The sequence below is a fragment of the Drosophila hydei genome, unplaced genomic scaffold (assembly GCF_003285905.1).
Source record: "Drosophila hydei strain 15085-1641.00,03,60 unplaced genomic scaffold, DhydRS2 tig00000211-arrow-pilon, whole genome shotgun sequence".
In the NCBI taxonomy this organism is placed as follows: domain Eukaryota; kingdom Metazoa; phylum Arthropoda; class Insecta; order Diptera; family Drosophilidae; genus Drosophila; species Drosophila hydei.
In genome coordinates, this window is record NW_022045685.1 from 2,757,460 (window position 1) to 2,778,233 (window position 20,774).

Sequence of the window (20,774 nt, forward strand, 5' to 3'; positions counted from 1 at the left end):
TTTGCCTCCCTGTCTGTGTCTCTGCCTCTGCCTGTGCCTGTGCCTGTGCCATCCTGCAACCCAGTTGCAATGTTGCTGTCGCTCGTTGCTCCTTGCTCGTTGCTCCATTGCCGATGTCTCATCATTTATTGGCAAGCGCTTTTCAACGGATTGGCAGCAGAAACATACGCGTCGATACAGTTAAGCACACACACACACACACATACACACAGCTGGCTTAAAGTGCTACAGGCAGTAACAGAATCTGCTCGACTGAGTTGCACGCTGAAGCTGAGACTGCGACTGGTACCGAGGCTGAAGCTGAGACCGAACAGGGCTGCAAGCGCCTGTTGGTATTTATTGCCAGTTGGCAGCCTCAATGCGCCCTCTAAAGCCATAAATTCGTTATTAGATTATATAAAATTTACCAACGATTTATCTATGCTCACGGCCGCGTCTGTCACCAGACACAGCTCCAGCTCCAGCTCCAGCCCAGCTCCGACTCGCTTCACTTGCCTCGCCAGCAAGCAATGGTTGCATTTCATATAACGGACGAGATTTAGTTAGCTCAGCTATTCCGGCTAACTGTAATTGCTGCAAATATCCTTGCCAGGCAGGGAATGTGCTTAAGTTATGCCAATTAATAATACAAAGAGTGTGGCAAGTGTATCGAAACGTCAAATTGAACCTGTTCAGCTAATGGGTTAAGAGAGCTCAGTTAGCTGCTTATCGCTTCCCCAGTGACAGCTCCTGCTTGATGCCTCCCTTCGCTCATTTGCAATTGTCATTGAACTAACTGCAGATCGATCGCCACAGGGCCAGGGCCAGGGCCAGGTCCCAGTCCCGGGCCCGAGCAGCATTCAGAATTGCTATGCTTCGCTTTATGTGCCCGAGAGGCCATTGCCAAAATGGGATTCCGACGTTTGCAGCTGTACTTTCTTGCCGGGCCACGCCCATTGGACGCACGCTGGCACGCTGGGCGTCAGTCAGTGCTCAGGTCGTCGTCGTTGCTTTCTGTTGCCTTTTTCCAGTTACCTCGGCAGTTGCAATGAAAATGCATTAAAATGCAGCTGCAATTGCTTTTGTAGCTGTAGTTGCCATTGCCACGCCCACGTGCCAGCTGGCGCCCTCGCCCATGCCCGTGGCCCACAGTTGCTGCGGCAATGGCATTCATCAACGTAATCCTGTCTCGTTATCCTTGTGCCTTGTGCCTTGTGCCTTGTGTCTTGTGCCTTGTGCCTCGTGCCTTGCATGCCCTGCGCAAGACGCAGAACATCTCGACGGCAATGCCACTTAACATCTCCCTCCCCCGCTCATCTCCACGCATTACTGCTGTACACAATTTACATTCATCTTAGAATAAATACCCGAATGAAAACCATATAATTGATTTCTATGTATTCTGTTTTCGTTTCTTCAATTCCAGCTACTGAAGCGACGAGCCAACAACTTTTCCAGGTAACTAAAATTCTTTGTCTCTGTCTGATAATAATCGAATTGGAAATTCTTTTAATACGCAGCATTAATTAGGTGAGCTTGAACTATATTAAAGCTTGCAGCTCCCTGGAGCATTTCGCTCTTTTTCTAAAGGCAAACTTTCAAATACCTAGCAAGTTGCCTATGGGCTAAGCATTTGCAATCTGAAAAGTAAAACTTCTATGCATTTAAACTAGTTAAATATCTGCCTGCTGGGTATCTGCTAGTCGAGCGAGGTATAACACTTAAAAAGCGGCTGAAAATGAGCGACCAAATTTGTGTAAAACAAGATGGGTTTTCCTTCATTTACTTAATGCGCATCCTTTTTGCATTCGATATTGCTGCCTGTGTGTGTGTTGTGTGTTTATATGTGTGTGTGTGTTGTGTGTGCTTTTTATGTAATCAAAAACCGCCGCCGGTGCTGCTGCCATGACAATCCGTAAGCATATATGAAAGTCGCCTCAGCAGCAAACTCCAAGCTCCAGGCTCCAAGGCTCTTTACTTAATGGCAAGGACATTAGTGTTTCGGCTGTCTGCTCTCGGCTAATGCAAGGCGCTGCCAAAGAAATTGCCACTAAATGTTATTGAAATCGAATATCGTATTTTCTGCGCCCCACGCTCATGTATGCGTGTCTGTCGGCTGCTTCGTTTAGCTCTTCTAAACACAAATTGATTTGCAGCCAAACAACGACTCGACAGCCATTAGAAAATGCCCAAATTAACATTCGCATGCGTTCATCAGCCGCGCGCAGTGGCTGGGGCGGCGGCAGCGGACCCAATCAGCAGGACATTAGCAATGCAACAACAAAGAGCATTCGGCTGAGTGGACATGTTGCCTTTGTGGTTAGCTGGTTGTTGGCTGTGCTTTTGACTTATTGCCCGCAACTAATTCCTAATTATAATTTCAATTAAATATTTATTTTAATTAAAAAGCAACTTCAAATATATATCCCACATCCGTTTGGCAGTGCCATCGCTTCAACTGTTCGCGGGTTATCCAACCATGCAGATTCCCATCGGCCGCCTCCCTCGCCGTCCGCTCGCCAGCCCACGGCCAGCCATACGCCATCGTTCATCCTCCAGCCCACTTAGTTTGCCTGCTTCATTAAATTTCATGAATCGCCCGCAGCGTTACCCCATATACTGTGCATGTTGTTGATGGCTTTGTATACACACACACACACACACACACACACACATTGAGAGAGAGCGAGAGGGGGAGAGAGAGCTCTTTGTTGTCTGCTGGTTGGGACATGCTATGCGTATAACTCAGCGATTCTCGCAAGCCCTATATACCATACCTTATGCCCTTATCCCTACAGCTATACCCAGCTCTGCCCTTCAGGCAGCCCCTGGCCGCCCCGCAGCATATCTTGGCTGGCATATCGCTCCACGTTTCTGTTGTTTCAGTGAAAGCCACAAAAACTGTTTGCGCTTTTATTTATTTGATATTGATTTCCACTGTCCCAGGACGCAATTTGTTTGCAATAAACTTCATAACAATAATTCATGTCCACACAAATAAATAATTCATGGTTTTACTTGATACGCTGCCCGCTGCATTCACTGACCAGCAGCTGATTCTGCCACTGGCTCTGGCGCTGGCTCTGGCTCTGTCCAAACAATCCTCTGGACTTGAGCGCGAGGCTAATGCTTCACCCTTCACTAGATTTCCAGCGCGAATCTCGACCTCGATAGATAATTTCATTGCGCAACGCTGGTCAAAAGCCAGCTGGCAGGAGCTGGCAGGCTGAGGAGCAGAATTAGATATGTGGGCATAGGCCTAGGCAGGGCCCAGGCGAATGGCCAGAACGCACATAAAAGTCAGAGTCAAGCTAATAAATTCTGCACGCGTTGCGATAATAAAAACTAAACATTAAATTAAAAAGGTGTTTCCTGCGATGTCAATTCCATTCATGCATGTAAAAGCACTCACAGCAGCATTAATGAGTGCACAGTGTGAATCGTGTGAGTACTGTGGAGACGCCCAGTTAAATAATGGGCCGACGGTTAAATTTCTCTTTGAGTTAATGCACATTGCGCTGTGTGTGTGTGTGTGTGCTGGAATTACTTTAAATAGTTAAAGTGATTAAGCGTTTAAGCAGCGGCTTAAACTGAAACACATACATTACAATGTAAAGCAATTAAATCAATTGATGACTTTGAATTATTTGTATGAATATCAAATTTACACTTCGATACATTAAATACGAGTTTTTAAATCAATAATTACTTGAGCGCTTAACTATGTGCAATCATTGCAATCAATTTTGAATAATTGTGAACTTTTATCTATTTTTTCCTCTTCAATTTTTAGGTATTTTCAGATGTAAGCCTTCCTTTTAAATCGTTCCACAAGCATTTTGTGTTTTAAATTATAATAATAATGTTTATAATTACAATAAGCGACGGTATCATTCACATGATGACTGCGCCATGATTGAATATGCAAATCATCTCATTTATTGACTGACTGCCGAGTGCCACTGGAGCTGTGGGCATTCAATTCACTGCGATTCGAAGGGTCATTTCCATTTCCCCTGTATAGCGAATCATTGACGCTTTTAGCTGTCCCTGAATCGTTGTCTAAATTTCCCCTGCTCGATTAAGCAATAAGTTCGCAGTTGGCAATATTTACTTAGCCAACTATTTGTCTATCTGTTTCGTTTTTTTGGTATTGAATTGAATTTGCCGAGCGATTGTTTAAGTGTTCCGGGTACATTTTTGCTCTCAATATGCTCGTGTCTCTCGCTACATTTCGATTGCGTTGGCCATGGCCTGTCGCCTTGAACAGTTCGACAATGTAAAATGCTTAGCTAGCTGTCACTGGGCGAATTCAAATAGTTCTCAAATAGTTTTTATTGACCTTATCCACTGCGGAGCTGCTAGCTGCTTGCGAGTCGCGCGATTTGGCGGGTCTGTTCTATAGTTTTTTATTCCTTCCCAGCTTCCTTTGGCAAGTGTCTGTCGATATCGCTAAGTAATCAACAACACAAAAAAATGATAAGCAGAAGCAGACGCCACAATGTTCACGAACTACGCATTTCCAGTTGACTGTGTGTGGGGGTGGGGTGGAGCGTGGTGTGTGTGTGTGTGGGCGGATGGGGTGGACTGGGGTGTGTGTGTATATATGCGTACAGCCATTAGCATTTCCCACTGCCATTGTCATTTTCATTACCCCTTTCTTGCCTTCGAGCGAAGCATCAAGAGAGAGTGAGAGAGAAAGAGAAAGTGTGTGTAAGCATTGGAAATGTGTTGGGCGATGTGCATGGGAAATTGAATTTCCCATTATCGTATAAATGAAAATTAATGAAATTTTTGCTAGCTTCAAGCTATCTATCTACTCGCATTTGTAATTCGAGAGCTGCTGACTTCAACCTTTTTGTACGCTGTTAGCTGATTGAATACATAAACTGACTTCCAGTTTGCCAGCCAGCAGACAGCAGACAGCAGACAGCAGAGAGTGAGCCACTTGGTCAGTGGAGCAATCGGATTTGACAAACAACCAAGCAGAGAGCGTTTTGAATTCGCAAATGCCGCATTACTCATACGCCACGTGCAGCACTTTGATTTTTGCTGTGCTGTCATAAAAAGCAAAAGAGCAGCAGGACACTCGAACACTTTGGCGGCTGGCTGGCAGTTGGGCAGTGGAGGAGCGGAATGAGTTGGACACTCGTTCGTATTGATTTCTTATGTGCCGCATAAGTCAAGCGAATTTCGTTTCAGGCCAACTGAGGTACAGACGCGTCCCAACGACCCGTCCAGCGAAGCAAATATAATAAAAATGAGCAGAAAATAAAATATTTACACATGCGAGTGACACACAGTGAGAGAAAGAGAGAGAGAGAGAGCACAAATAAATAAGCAAATACAAATAAAATATGGCCAAGCCCGCCGATGACAGCGATAAGTACAACGACATCGAAATGGACGGCAGCCAATTGAGAAAATGAATTTACTATAAATGGAATGGTTAAGCACACACAGCTCGAGACGGAAGCGGCAGCAGCAGCAGCAGCAGCAACAGTAGTTGATGTGGAAGTAGTTGTGGCAACAGCAAATGTGGCAGCAGTAGAAATTGTATTAGTAATTGTAGCTGATATTATTTACATGACAATATATTTATTTGCTATTAATTCAGAACTAATAAATAAATATAGTACAAACAAAATACGCAGGACAGTAACTCGATGTATATATGTATATATATGAAGTATAGAGTAAGGCTTGCGATTCAAGCAGTCAAACTCATTGATTGAAATCATAATAAATAATAATTCCTAGAACCCATAGATCACTCCTAATTCCTACCCAGTCACATTCTGTGCGGCTTGTATCAATTTCACTTCTCTTAATGCTTATTGAAAGCTCATGAAGTCGCTCAGAGTGCGAGGCCTTGACACACAGTGCACTCGGTTGGACAGTGTGCCCTCTAGCTGCTCATCATACATGTGCTACGTTGGGTCTAAGCTGCAACTGCAACTGCAACTGCAACTGACTGTCTGCCGCTTTTGACTGCACCTGACGGCTGTCGCTGTTGCTGTTGCTGTTGCTTTGGCTGCCTGCGCGAGCGTGACGCTTGTTCAACTGTTTACAGTTGCAGGACCCTGTCGTTGCCTCTGGAACTGAAGCTGATTGAGGAAATGCGCATCAAGCGCTCTAAGGCACTGCCAATAAACTATGCGCCTGTCTCCGACTGCCAGTGTGTGTCTGTGCATTGATCTCTGTCTCTCGCTCTCACTCTCAGGGGAGTGAGCGGGTGGTGGCAATGAGAAAGCCAGCAAAATCCTATAAATATGCCATTTGAAAGATAATGCAGCAATAACAAAGTGACGGTCGGGACGTAGCTGCGCACGGATAGGCGAGGCAGGACGAGCACGAAGCTTGTCCAAAGATAAATAGGCAGCAGTAGGCAAACAAGATGAGCAAACAAACGTCGACGAGGCTATTGCCATAGCACGAATGCAGCTCTCCCTCATGCACCTCCGGCGCCCTGCGCCCAGCACACTGCGTTCTGCGTCGTGCGCTCGTCAACCAGCTGCTAGAGTGGGCAAACAGTGCAAGCAGGCGGCTGTCGAGAGGAGCTGGGCCAGCGTGCTAGCGCCAAAGGCGGCGAAACGCATTTGGAAACGCAATGAGAAACAGCAGCAGCAGCAGCAGCAGCAGCAGCACACACACACACACACGTACACAGTCACATGAAAATACCAACTGTCCGCTTGTGTGACTGAGCCTGTCAGCAGGACATGTGCATGAGACACAAGAAAATAGATAGATTTCGACGACGAGTTGGGATTTTGCTGAAGGAAAAACATTCTGCCGAGACTGGCCCAAAGACCAAATACCCTTGCAGACATAGAGCATAGCTGATCTTAGCTCTATGAGCGAAGAGTATGACTAGGTTAGGCTATGCCTTGAGCAGCCTTAGGCCTGATCAAGAAAAGTGCAAAGATATTGCAATCGAAATACTGCTCAGTATGTTATGTCTTAGTTATAATGCTCAGCTGAAAGGGTATTGGCAGCAATGCAACAACAGCAACACCGAAGCAGTCTAGAAGGGCTGCAAGGGAGGAGGGGCTGGGAGTCACGTAAGTCAGGAGCAGCGAGCAAATAAAATACAAAAAGAAAAAAAGGAACAAAAGTAAATAGATTCCCGTTTGAAAGTTGTAGCGTATTTTATATGAGGCTTGGCCAAAAGAACAAGCCATTACTAGGAAAGCAGTCGAAGCCTAGGCCAACACACAGACACACACTACACTACACACACACACACACACACACACGAAGAGCTGTTTGCTAGATTAAATTTACTACATTTGAAATTAAATAACTAAAGCTCCCGAAGGATCATCTTCATTTTGTATTTATCCAGAATGAATGGTAAACGACAGTTGGAATAACACATACACACACACACTCATACACACACAGGCTGATACATACATAGAGAAGATTTGGAGAAAGGCAATGGATTGATGATAGAAGCAGCCGTGCCAATAGTAAACAAAATATTGCAAAAATACAACTGAAATCCAACGACAGGGCAAACGGCTGAGACATGAGGACCATGAGACACAGAGACAAACAGAGGGCAGAAGAGTCTGACTGAAAGATACACTGAACGACAACGGGCACACACACACACACACACACCCGCTCGCTTATACAAAAACAATCAGTAATGTAATAGAAATGCCGAAGAACAGCAAACATAGCAGTTGGCAATTGAAAAGAGAGAAAGGAGAAAGGGCGGGGCCCAGTCACTGAGGTATCGCAGAGTCAACTGAAAAAGGCAGCTGCTTGACAAGCCGTTGAAATTCATATTGAAAGATGTTTGTCTGGTTGCCCGGATTAAGTAACTGCCTTAGCCAACGGCCCAGCCAGCCAGAGCCGGCACAAGAAGCCGCAGAGCTTCAGTCTCGCCACCGTGGGCGTAGCACAATCGTTCAAGATTACAGCCAGCAGCTGCTGAACTGTTAATCAACAATACAGAGGTGATTGTTGAACTGTGACTGTGCTTGACGCCTCAGCACTTTGTGGGCACAGAAAAGAAATCGCTAGGCAAGAAGTGTTGCATGCGCCGAGGCGCAGCAGATAATGCCACAGTTCGGGGCGTGGCACATGGCTTGACGTAAATGGGCGCTCATTACGGTTACGAATTTTGTGATTTAACAAGCACCTGCCATTGAGATGGCGGAAGAGCGAGAGGCAAGCTTCAAGGATACGCATTGAAAGATATGCAAAAAGGCAGTCAAATGCTTCAGTCAGACGTGTTCACACACACATCGTGTGTGTGGGTGTGTGTAAGGCATTCTGCAACAATGAGGGTAAGCGGCCAAAAGGGGTACTTGCTCAGGGAATTGAGCATTGGGTATTGGGATTGGGAATTGGGGGTGTTGCGTATTCCAATGCGGATGCGGATGCGGATGCGGATGCGAATGCCGAGCTGCCATTCTTTTCATTTCTTTCTTTTTTTTTGCTCTCTTTTGAACGTCCGTCCACAGTGTTATGAATAAACATAAAAGCGTTTCGTCTTCTTATCGCGCAAAGCATCAAGAATTCAATTGTATTTAATGCACACACACACACACACCCATGCACACACACACAGCCAGTTGATTGTCATGCACAAAGAAAGTGACTTTTTTGTTGGGTTTTCAAGGCATGCGTGTGTTTTGTTATGTGCTCCATAAAACAGAATATTATTCATACGCCAGTGCGGCCCAAGAAAAAACCAATTTGATTAGCAGAAATCGAAGCAGTCAAAAATGGACCAGTTTCTGCTTGAGCTGTTACGTAAAGGCTCCGAAAATTTCAATGTATTTAACATATATGTATAAACATACATAAACATATATACGCAGACATTTTTGATAAGGAGCAAGCGGCAAGCTCAGCAGCTAAAGCGAGTTTCTGAGTTTCGACAGCTTGCCCGCATTAGCCCGAAAAAAAGCATCTTTACCGTAATTATTTTAACGAAGTTATTAAGGATATTTCCCTAAACATGACAAAAACAAAATGAAAATGAAAATGTGGGCAGAAAAGGGTTTGTCTAGCGTTACGCCGTGATTGCTATTCCGTTTAGAACTTAGAAGTTTCATAAAATATGTGAGCCTAATCATTTTTGATATAACTCATAATGCGATTACATAGATTACACTATTTATTTGCCTTGTTTTTATTTATTTTATTTTATTATATTTTGCAATATTTTATTTTAGAGCTTGTTTCACGCTTTCCCTACAGCAGGTCATGTCAAGTTTGATCCTTTGTCATCTCGTCGGTGTCCTCATTCTTAAGCCTAAATCAAAAATCTCAGAGTTTCATTTCGAGTTTCTGCTTTTGATAGCTGACAAATTAAACGAAATTCGCGCAGTGTTTTAACTTAATTTGTTGTCAATCGCATAACGGTTAAAGTGGAGCTTAAAAAAATTAGTCGCATACTTGAAGTGCGTTAAGTTCGGGTTAGTTCGGCTGAATTGAGTTGAGTTTTGCGTTGGGGTCACGGAACACGTGTTCAAGTGCAGTGGGGACACCTGAGAACCAATTCAGGCAAACGGCAAAGTGGATCCGGATCCTTGGCTGTTACACCACGGTCAAGCGGATTCTTGTCTCGTTCGCATCCGCATCCGCATCCGCAGCTGCAGACCCGTTTGCCCATGTCGGCGACCTACGTTAAGTGTCAAACACATTTTACTTAGCAATTTCTTGGGTCGCAAATCGTGGCCCCACTGCCGCCCCCAATGTGGCCCCACACCTACTTTCAATACAGCTGCCCCTTGCCGTCTCTGCTGAGCGCTATGTTTCCATGTCGTAGGCGTTGCCAACTCTAATGAAATGATTCATTTCCGTTTTCCGTTCTATTTGTGTGTGTGTGAGTGTGAGTGTAACTATGTGTGTGTGTGTGTGTGTGTCACACACTTGACACTTTCTTTCCGCTTTGGCTCGTGGCTGCGGCTTTGCTTCGTTGGCTTTGACTTTGCCACGTTGATAAATTTGTGTAAATCCGTTTTAGCCAATTTCCACGCACACACAGACACACACACACACACACACTCACACCGTCACACCGTCACAGAGTCACACCGTCACACGTGCTAATGTCCTTGGAGAGCGACGTACACCTTTTTGCTGCCACAGCTTGCGGTTTTTCGCTCTTCCTTTTGCGGCCTCGCCCCTTGGGACACTGCTTGCTGCTGCTGCTGCTATTGTGTGTGAGAGTGTGTGTGCGAGTGTGTGTTCTTTTTTCGTTTTCTGCTTTATTTTCTGTATGAGCAGCGACTAGACAGCAAGATAAACGATCAATGATAAGTATCTGAGGCATTTTCTCGCCTCTCTGCAAACATGCCTGGCATGCAGATCTCAGAGCGGAATATATTTCAATCAACTATTAACCTTTTAATTAGCTGCAAAGCGTGGCTGAAGCTACAGGGTATACTCGCTCATAACACTCCTGTTCAGTAACTTCTTGGTATCGTTAGTTGAGTTTAGTTTTTGAATTACATCAAAATCGTTTGGGATTTGGTTTTCATTTCGGCTTGTTCAGTAAATTTATCACTCACTTGACACTCGCTCGACACAGCCATGGTTAGGACTAGGCTGGCACACACACACACACATGTCAGTATCCTTTTTGCTGTATACAACTCCAGAAATTGCCTCGTGCTTAAATAATCTGCGCAATTCCTTTTTTCGACGCTTCGTTAAACGTTTTTTCGCTTTGTTTGGCATTTTTCCGTTGTTGTTTTTTTTGTATTTTTGGATATTTTTCTTGTGATTTTTTTATTTTTTGCTTTATTTTTCTTCTTCTTTATTTTGCAGCTGCTGACCTGTGGTTTCATCTGCAGCCGACAGGGGGCGGCAGCGTGTGTGCTGGTCAGAGCTGTCGCGGCTTCGGCAACGACTTTGGTCACATGTTTCATGCCAGTTACAGCGTGTAGAAGACGAGCTGCGTCGAGCCCCATAGTCGGCAGCTCCTGCAAGCCCTCAACCTCCGCACCTCCCTCTCTCTTCCTCTGTGCCTGCTGCAATAGCTGCCTGCCTGTAGCTTCCTGTTTGGCCCCGCAGCTGTTGGTCGCCGCTCATAACTTATGCCAGAGGCGGCAAAAATGTGCCTGGCCCGAAATGGAAAATGGCGGGCAGCGCAGAGCATTTGTTACCACCAATGCTAGTGGCAATGTTGTCACACAAACACACACAGCTATGTCTAGTGTGTGTGGAGGGTAGCGTGTCTATGCCCCTTCTCTATGCTTGCCCAGGGGCGTCACTTTTGAAACATTTACTTTATGTTGTTCACAGGAAATTAGATTTTTTTTGCGCTACTGCTACAACTGCCACGCCCACAATGTCAGTGGCGCTGCCTCCATTTTGCAGCAGTGTGTTGTGCAGCGCATTTAGTTTTAGCTGAGTTGTCAATGGCAGCAGCCACGTCGGCCCGTCCTTATGGACAGGAAGCAAACTCATTGCGGAAACAGCTTTTTAGCCGTAACAAGCCGCACACCCACCCAAACACACATTCCTACACCTGGACACACACACACACACCTTCGCACACAGATCAGCAAAGTTACCAACTTGTTTGCCATGCTAATTTATTTATAGACAGCATTTGCAGTGCCTGCGGGTCGAGGCGGGGCTTGCCTGCTAACCTGGTCAGGAATCTCTTTACCTTTTTATGTTTTGTTTTGTTTGGTTTTTTCTTTTTTTTTTTTTTGTGCTGCTGTGTTGTGTGCTGGTTCCGTGCAAATTTCCGCCGCAGACGACAAATTACATACGTGCGATGTCCACCTGGTTAGTCTGGACGGGAGTCCTTCGGGTTGCAATGGGTTCGTTTGGTTTTCTGCTCTTTTTATAAATGTGTCTCCTATGCTTCTGCCTTTTTTTGTCCTTTCGTAATTCGATTTCGAGAGAAGCAAACAAATCATTAAATGGCCGCCAAACTCATTTGCGCAAACATATTTGGGTCAGTCTCGCAGCGCCTTTTTCTCTTTCAGCTTCCTCTTTATATTCATTTCGGGGCCAGTTGAACAGGTTTTCCATTACTGAATCACGCCCACCCGCTGGCCATTTGGCCGGTAAAAAAAATGAATGCGCTGGAATGGACAGCTGCACCTTACCAAAAAAAAAAAACCCCGAAAAGCATAGAAAAAGGCCAAGAAAAGTCGCAGCGCGCGGGGTGCACCGGCGGCGCCATACGCTGTTGCAGGCAGACAACACCCTTTGGCTGCCACCATACGGCTTAAAAGGGCCAGCTTAATCTGTCGAATGAAGCTCAGCGCAGACGAACAGAGCAGAAGAACTGCAGCTAGGCCCACGTGCCGATTTGCAGCTTGTTGTTGGCGTTGGCGTTGGCGTTGTCGTTGTCGTTGTAGAACATGATAAGTAGCATAACCATTAAAATTCGGTTGAAAATGGAGCGCGACCACTTTGGTTAATGTTCGGCTGCCAACGGTAAAAGCATATCGCTAACGGGCAACATTCAGCTGCAACGCGAACACGCCCCATGCATTCATTTGCCATGCAGCCCTTCGCTCTTGCTGCGGGCATTTGCGGTCTTGCATCCAGGTAGCAATGGCTACAAGCGTGTTGTCCCTAAAGCAGCAGCAGTTGAAGCCAATTGCTAATTGGACATGTGTTCAATTGAGCAAGCAAAGCAAATGAAATGGGAATATCAAATGATATTGTGCGGACCAAACGGATTAGTCACTTCTCCATGGGCAATGCCGATTGGCGATAAGCTCTTGGCCATTCTTTCGTTCGACATGAGGATATCGATGCAGATTAGTGACTGAGGCTGGAGTTGCTTGTGCTATCAACTGGACTTGCATCAGATGCAGATAAGTTTACTTTCTATCTAACGTAGCTCTGATGCCTTGAGCGATAAAGCCACATCATCAATCTGCCATTGATTGACGCAGCCTCCATTTGCAACATTCATTAGTCAGAGAGGCTCGAATAGATTTCGTTGAACAAGCACTTATACTGTTGCACCTGGCTACTGGCCACTGGCCACTGGCAGGTGGCAACTGGCAACTGGCAGCTGGCAGGTGGCAACTGGCAGCTGCCACTAGCTCAACCATATTCCAGTTTTTCATTGCTGCGCTGCACAAATGAAACTCCTTTTAATTTGTAAAATGTTTTCAATGGCACATTTCATATTTTAAAGGGACCTGCGCCACGCCCCGTCCATGACAGCTGTTGGCGTAACATCTTTGAGCTGACCTCCTCCTTGCCTTGCCTTGCCAGCTGCTGGCGCTGACAATAAATGAAAAGCAATTTGCGCCGCAGAACGTGGTGCGTCGTACGTGGTACGGTCAGTTGGTGGCTGGCAAATGAATCAAGGCGCCAAAAGCATTCGCTCAAAAGGGCATTTTGCGGCACTCGGCGGCGCCAATTGCGCCGTCGAATAAACCCCTTCAATAAATGCGTCCACGGCCGTTCGTTCGCATTGTCCAATGGGAAAAAGCGCTCGGAGCACTGCCCTCGCTCCGCCGTAGGCATCTATTTTTTGGTTGTTTGGCAAATGCGAAGATTCTAAGCTGCTTTAATGGTTCGCAACATTTTTGAATACTAAATTGTTTGCCGCATGAAATTCCATGAATTTGCAGTCACGTGGCCATGGCCACGGCCAAAGCATCCGCAGCTGAACGGGCAACGGCTCACTGCTTGTTGGCCACAAACAATTTCAGTTCTGCCACCAAATCGAAACGTTCGGCTCCGCTCTGTTGGGAGTTGGGTTGGGCAGGCGGCACACCGTTTGTTCCAAATTATATTTTATTATACATTTTTGTAATATATTATTATTAATTTTGGCTTGGTTCCGCAGTAAGGGACAACGCATACAATAAAACGAAGGCGTTTTCAAATTTTCACTATTAAAATTTATGCAAATTAAAAACGCTTCAGCAAGCCACAACACGTGCAATTTATGGCTAAGAAAAATGCAAATTCTTGCCGAGCTCAAGCCGATTCGATCAACTTTTTATGAGCTTTAACCAGCTGCGGCAGCCACTGAAGCCCCATTGACAAAGTCAGTCCGAGTATATTGCTTTGGTGGCCAGCCATTCATTTATATTTACTGTACAGTATGCACTCGGACTAACTCCCTTAAAGTTGGCCTCACCACTCTCCAGTGCGGATTTGCTCTTGCTTAACGTGCTCATTTACGATGCCTAACCGAGCGCTTTAGTGGTGCCCAAGCGGATCTACAATATCTAGGAGCGCATCACAAACAGATTGTCAGTGTGCGCGAAAGTGAACAGGAGTCTTATGTCTAGGCCGGGGCGAGCCGAGAAGTCCCATTCTATGCCCATGTCCAGCGCCCATTCCCAGTGCGTCTCATTTCATTTCATTTCATTTTGTTTTAATAAATTAAAATGTCAACTTGATAAATGAAGGTTTCCGACTCGTGTGTCGGCAGCGGCGGCATTTTTGAAGCGGCATCAGCCACCAAGAAGTGTCATACACACACAGACAAGTGTACATATATATGTGTGTGTGTGTGTGGAGAGAGACAGAGCATCACATTAGCGTGCGTCCATTGTCCTTTGACTGGGTCCTTCCACATTCAGCGCACATCCGTTTCGGTTGTTCGTTTGCGGGCGGTCACTAAATTATTTTGTGTTTAGTTGCAGCAAGGACTCGGCTGGGAACTCGGCTGGGAGAGCTGGCTGGAAACTGCTGGCCGGAACTCGGCGGGACATGGGTCATCATTTGACCAGAGCTCCGCTCTGCTGGGACTCGATCCGGTTGTCTAAGTGGTTATGAGTTAATTTTATTTATTTATTTATATTTTATTGTTATCATTTATTTCACTGCCCCACCCCCGTCGCTGGCCCTGCTGACAGTCGTTTTGCCTTTTGCGGTTCTCTAAGTGCGCATTATTTTATTTCCCATTTGCCGGCCAGCTAAGCAAACATATGCACGAGTCGTAGTCGTAGTCGCATTCGCATTCGAATTTGTATTCGTTGTTGTTTATTGTGGCTGTGTTTAAGGTTTGATTTCTATCCGGGCCGTAATTTTTATAGGTCGCCATTGCCGTTGGCTTAAAAAAGGTCTTAGACCCCGGGCGGTGGCACAGCAGTCGGACAACACCAAATGCCTGCGCCAGACCCTGCCGAGCAGAATGCAAAGACATTTCCGCCGTTCATTAAATTTGTCTACGCATTTATTTGTCAGCAAGTCGTAAAACTTGAAACACGAATTTTATTAGTGAATGCCAGGACATCAAGACACCAGGACAGCAGGACACCAGGACACCAGGCAGGACCGGGCTGCCCAATTTGCCCTTTTGCTCGGTCCGCCCCGCGTCCTTTCGACACACCTGCCCGTTTATATCTCCTGGGCAGATGAAGCAAAAAAAAGGTCGATCTGATGTCTGGGATAGATGACATATGCGTAATATGGACATAATGTTGCCAGGTGGAAGGCAGAAGCTGTCAAACAGCAGATGACAAGTTATAAAATAATTCTGTAAGTAGTTGGCAGGAGAAAAACAAAAATGTTTTCCGACATCTTCTGCTGGGCGCACCCGACTCCCCGCCAGCTTCCATGTGGCAAGAGTCAGGTCAGCCAAGCATAATTCAGCTCGGTTTTGGGCACGAAATCTATATTTAGAGATGCCGGAGTCCATTCCGTTATTTTCCTTTTTGTTTTACTGCCTTTTACGGCGCCTCGAAAGGGATGAATATGGGCTTATTGCAATGTTATTTTGCATTGGGGCAAGTTCGATGTTGCCTCGCTCCGCCCCGGCCCCGTCCCCTCACTAAGCATAATTTCAAAAAGAATATAAACACGGATTGTGTTAAAGTCGCCAATGTGATGTCAGCTCTGAAATAAATTATTTCTCCAGATCTCGTATACAATTTGCATTAATTGTGGAAAAAGAAGGGCGGAAAGTCGCTTTGGAGTTTGTGGGGCGACAAATCAACGAACTTGACTTGAAATAAATGCACTCAGCCATGCTCTTGGCCAAGTTCAATTGCCAGCAGCAACTGGCAGCCGTATGTGCAGCTGGTCCTGTGTGCTTGAACTGCGGCCTAGGTTGAGCAGCGGGCTAAAGTTTTTGTATTAAATTAAAACGCTGAGCGCAGAACTTTGCTGCGCCGAGGCGAGCGTTTGGGGATGTGGGCTAACCTGGCGTATGCGCGCTGCCGTGCCGCCGACTAAAGGGTAACTTTACTCCAATGTTGCCACTTTCAGCGTAAATCGTTTTTGTTCGTCGACAACCCCGGGCCGGCTCGCATTGCAACTGTTATTAGCAGGCTGAAGCTGGGCCATGGACTGAGGCACGGCATCTGTTGGCTGCCTGGTGCTGCCTGGTGCTTGAGCGGCGTCTCTGAAGTGCAAGTGCAACAACAGCAGCTTCAAAATCCCAAAGCAAAAGTTTTTCTTGCCACGCGGTTAGTTACTGGAAGATCTTGTTTGAGTCTAGCGCACAAAAGCATCGATGCCTGCGGCTGTTGCTGCGGCTGTAGCTGCGGCTGCGGCAGCAACTCGAAAGCCGAATCCCCAAATACTGAAAACTTAAAATGAGGCATTAACGCGCACCCACAAACTTTCTTAAATCGTTCAATTTATAACAACGCTCCAAATACGTTCGATATTAAATAGTTTACAACAAGCATCTTAGGGATTAAATTGTATTTAACGACTCGAAGCTGTTTTCATTAAGTGAAGTGCATCAAAGCGGCGAGCAGCAAATGAACACAGCTCAGACGTTAAAGCGACTTTTGCTAGATCTGAAGTGGAAACAATCGATATCTTGATTTACTCAGCCACAAACACTCGAAATGACATTTATCTAAGTCTCTCAGCTGTATATATCACGTATTAAATACATTTAAGCACATTGGATTAGCTCTTTATTGTCGATTATTTAGCGAGCATAAGCTATTTGCAAAATATTTAATCAAATATGGTTTATGTTAGCCCAGGACAACAATCACTTGTTTCCCTTTTTCCTCTTTATTTGCGCAAAATTTGCCAGTTTTTGGGAAATCAAATAAAATACACAGAGAGCTATAAATTGGGCGAACAGAAATTTAATGCAATTTATAAAAATCAAAGGCACAACAATAATGCAATTAGCGGCTGGCTGGAACAACAATAAATTGTTGTTTCGTTTTTATGAGGTTTTCGCTTTAATTTCCTTCGATTTATCGCATCGAGCGCAAATAACCAATTTCATATGCACGGCTTATATAAATATGAGTTTGATACACAAATGCAATTAAAATGTATGAAAGAAGCTCAACGAAGACACAAGCCTATGCCCACAAACACTCACTCTTCACAGAGAGAGAGAGAGAGAGAGAGAGAGAGAGGAGGGAGAGAGACAGGGAGAGAGAGAGAGAGAAAGAGACGTACGTACACTGTGCTGTGGAAGCCATTCATGCACAACATCAAAGCTCGAACAAGCGTTGCCAATTTCCCATTGCATACTCTTAGGCGCAATTAAGAAAAACTGAAAAATTTGCAATTGGGAAATATAAACGAAATTAAGTACGTATATATGTATGTATGTGTGTGTGTGTGTGTGTGTATGTGGGCATTGGTGACGCTTTAAATGAGCTTTTATTCATGCAACTCCTACTTTAACGCCCGCCACTCAGATTTCAAACCAGCAAAACCAGTTGAGCTAATGGCTGCTGGCTGGATGGGCGCTGTAACGTTGGCCTCTGAATCTGCGCTTGACTTTGACTCCAATTCAACGCCTTTGAAATTGCTAAGTGGCACGAGCGACAAGTCAAAAAGTGGTTTCAACTTAATGCCAGCCTCTGTCCCAGGCTCTGCTTTGCTGCTAGCAAGGCTAATGCATTGTTGTGTGTGTGTGTGTGTCTGTGTGCGTGAGTTTTTGGAGCAAAACTTCTGCACGGCTTTCAGTTCATAAATAGTCAACAGAGCCACAGAGCCAGCGCCCGGCACATTGACAGCCTGCACCAGTTTTTGCTCAGCTCTTTCTTGCTCTTTGGGGCTCGTGCTCGGTGCTCTTGATACTTGCCTTTGTGTGTGTTTCTTTTGCTGCCGCTGGCGGCCTTTCACATGCGACTTCCTTATTGTTACCGTTATGTGATTTTCAGTCAAAGTGCAACGCCCTTCTCGTCCCGCCCCGCTCGCTAGCCCAACCGCGATCGCTTCCGCCAGTTTGGCAGATTTGCAAGGCAGCTGCTTTATGCTTCACTTCCGGGCGTCGTTTATGGCCTAGGCCCTGCCCGCCCATTGTTGCCAAAGTGCCAACGGAAAACGGAAGTTAGCTGAAAAGGCGGTACGCCTCTGCCTGGCTGCCGCCAATGCCACAGCCAACTCCAACGCCAACTCAACGCCCATCCATCCATTGCTTGGCATCCGCATTGTTGCGCTTTTGTGTTGTACATTTTTATTAGCGTCAATCAATCGGCTTAAATGGCTGCCAGACAAATGACGAGCCCCAGTGGCCCAGTCGCCGAGTGTGCCTCTGACTGTGTGTGTATGTGTGTGTGCACCTTAACGAGCCTGTTGATTACAACGTGGACAGCACAAAACGTCCATGTGAAGCAATTCGTTTGCTTAACCCAACTCACCCGGTAATGCTTTAACGAATTCCACTAGGAGAATCAAGGCAGAAAGAAACAGCTGGCGAAAAGGCGTTCGACTAGCAGATACCCTGCAGCTGTATATCTGTCATCGATAGTTATCGATAATATATCAATTTGATCACAATTGAAAGACATTTTGACTTCTCGACAGATTACTGACAAGTCACGATAGGCATTGATTGTTAGCGATAGCTACAATTGCAGTTCTCATATCGATCGAATATAAACTTTGTGCTCTTTAGATCTTAGACCTTTCTCATAGAGTCTTAAGCAGAGTTCCGTTTCAGCTGACCTAACTCTTACCTCGTCTCAACGCATATTTATGTAATTCATATGTGTATGCATATTTCTTGTACTTCTTGCCATATTTTAGCCACAAATATGGCCAAGTTTGGGGCATTGCAGCCAAAGCCATTAACATTCAAAGGGAAATTCGAACAAGCTATCCAAATCGTTTGCTTGTCCCGGCCCAGGCTTTCACTCCTTTGACCAGATACTCAATGTATATACGCACACACATACTTATATATATATATATAAATTTATATGTGTGTGGACCCCTTTATAAACGTGTTAAGCTGTGGCTGCCACATTAAACACCAAATAGTCATTAGCTTCAGCTGCAACGGCAACGGCAACGGCAACGGCAACTGTCACTCTGCAGCTCAATGCGTTTGTGATTTACATATGTGAGCCACTGGGCAATGGGCTGTGTCACGCACAGCACTCGAAATCCCAATGAAATACTTAAATGAAATCACAAACTGTTAACGGACAAACATCGAACATCAAATGAACATTGATGCAAATGCTAGTGTGCGGCCTGCAACGGCTCACAGTCAGTCAGCAGCAGCAGCTGTGGGGACAAAGATTAATTGCCCGATCCCTGAGCCAAAACAACTGACGGACAGCGTCAGCTGCAGTCCTTGCTGGGGCAATCTAATTTCAAATATTCATCAATACAAACTGCCAGCAGCTGCATAGGTATTTAGCCCACAGTTCAGCCAAATGGCATGGCAGGTGAGGCTGAGCGCCAATCTGCTGGCAATGCAAATTGATTGCGGTGCCTTTATTTTAACAATTGTACCGTTGCAAACAACGGGCAGCGCACTTATGTTAATTAATGCTAATTAGCCAGCCTCATAAGCTGGCCAACTCATTAATTTCACGCCAGCAACTAATTAGGGCCATATTAAACGACTACAGCTAATTCTGAGGCGTGTTAATCACTACTTAAGAGCTCCAGTTCGCCGTGGCCCAGCGCGCCTAATCAAGGCGCTTGATAAACATTTCATTCACACTTTTTATGGCATCACGAATGTTCTTCAGTGCAGCAGCCAGTGTTAGTTCTTTGTCCTCAAGCCAATTGGCTCACAGGTTCCACAGGCAGGCAGACAGTCGTGGAACGTTTCGAGCTTTGCCGAACTCTTCAATCTACTTTCAGCTGAATTGAACGCCAAAAGATCAAACAAAAAATATATATACTATTTACATAGCCACGAAAGTGGAGCCTGATCTTGGCTGTGCTTTCAATTAACATGAGCATTGCGTCTGCTGGCCATGGCTATAACCATAACTCGTGCGAATGTCTGCTGCCTTTTGACCAACAAATTTCTCAGCCAACTGCAATTTGGCAATGTGGCGTTAGGTGCTCGTATTAGAATCTTGTTTTTCCAGCATTTTTTGTTTTTGTTTTTGGTTTTTTGTGCTTTCTGGTTGCACGTTGCACACTCGATATATCAGCAACATTCATTTGGGGCTGGGGCTCTGCACAGTTTTTGGGCATCCCTTTAAATGCATTTGGGCTTGCTGTTTGCATGCGTTTAGCTTCGTTAGTTGTCGTTAGTCCGCTGAGCCGCTTGCCAGCTGCCAGCTGTCCCGCTTCCAGCTGGCAGGCCGCACCACGGGCGCACGCTGAAAGTGTTGACAGTGCAGACAGGGATGGAGGCGAGTAAAATGAGGCAGTTGGAGCAAGGGTGGGGCAGGGGAGGGGAAGGGGCAGGGAGCACAGCTTTCTGCTGCTGTGTGTGTTTAATTGTCGCATTGCGACCGGCAACAAAACGCACCAGACTGCAATCGCAACTCGGAGTGCAGAGACGCCCCCAAAACGGGGCCCCAGCCTCACAGTCCATTGCCAGCCATATTTCAAAGCATCTCTGTGTGTGTGAGTGTGAGTGTGTGTATGTTGGTGCTGGCAACGTAAATCGCCAAAATTGTCCCGAGAACGTCCTGTTGTCGGCTTTC

At 45.7% G+C, this 20,774-nt stretch overlaps 1 protein-coding gene across 1 annotated transcript in view; it reads left to right on the plus strand.

Annotated features, from left to right (window-relative positions):
* Window positions 1–1,405: 1,405 nt before the first annotated feature.
* The window catches only part of LOC111598440 (chaoptin), a 104,819-nt gene continuing 85,450 nt past the window's right edge, over window positions 1,406–20,774 (plus strand). Inside the window, exon 1 of the mRNA XM_023313682.2 lies at window positions 1,406–1,437. The gene's annotated coding sequence lies outside the window, so the exon portion shown is untranslated. The remainder of the gene's footprint in view (window positions 1,438–20,774) is intronic.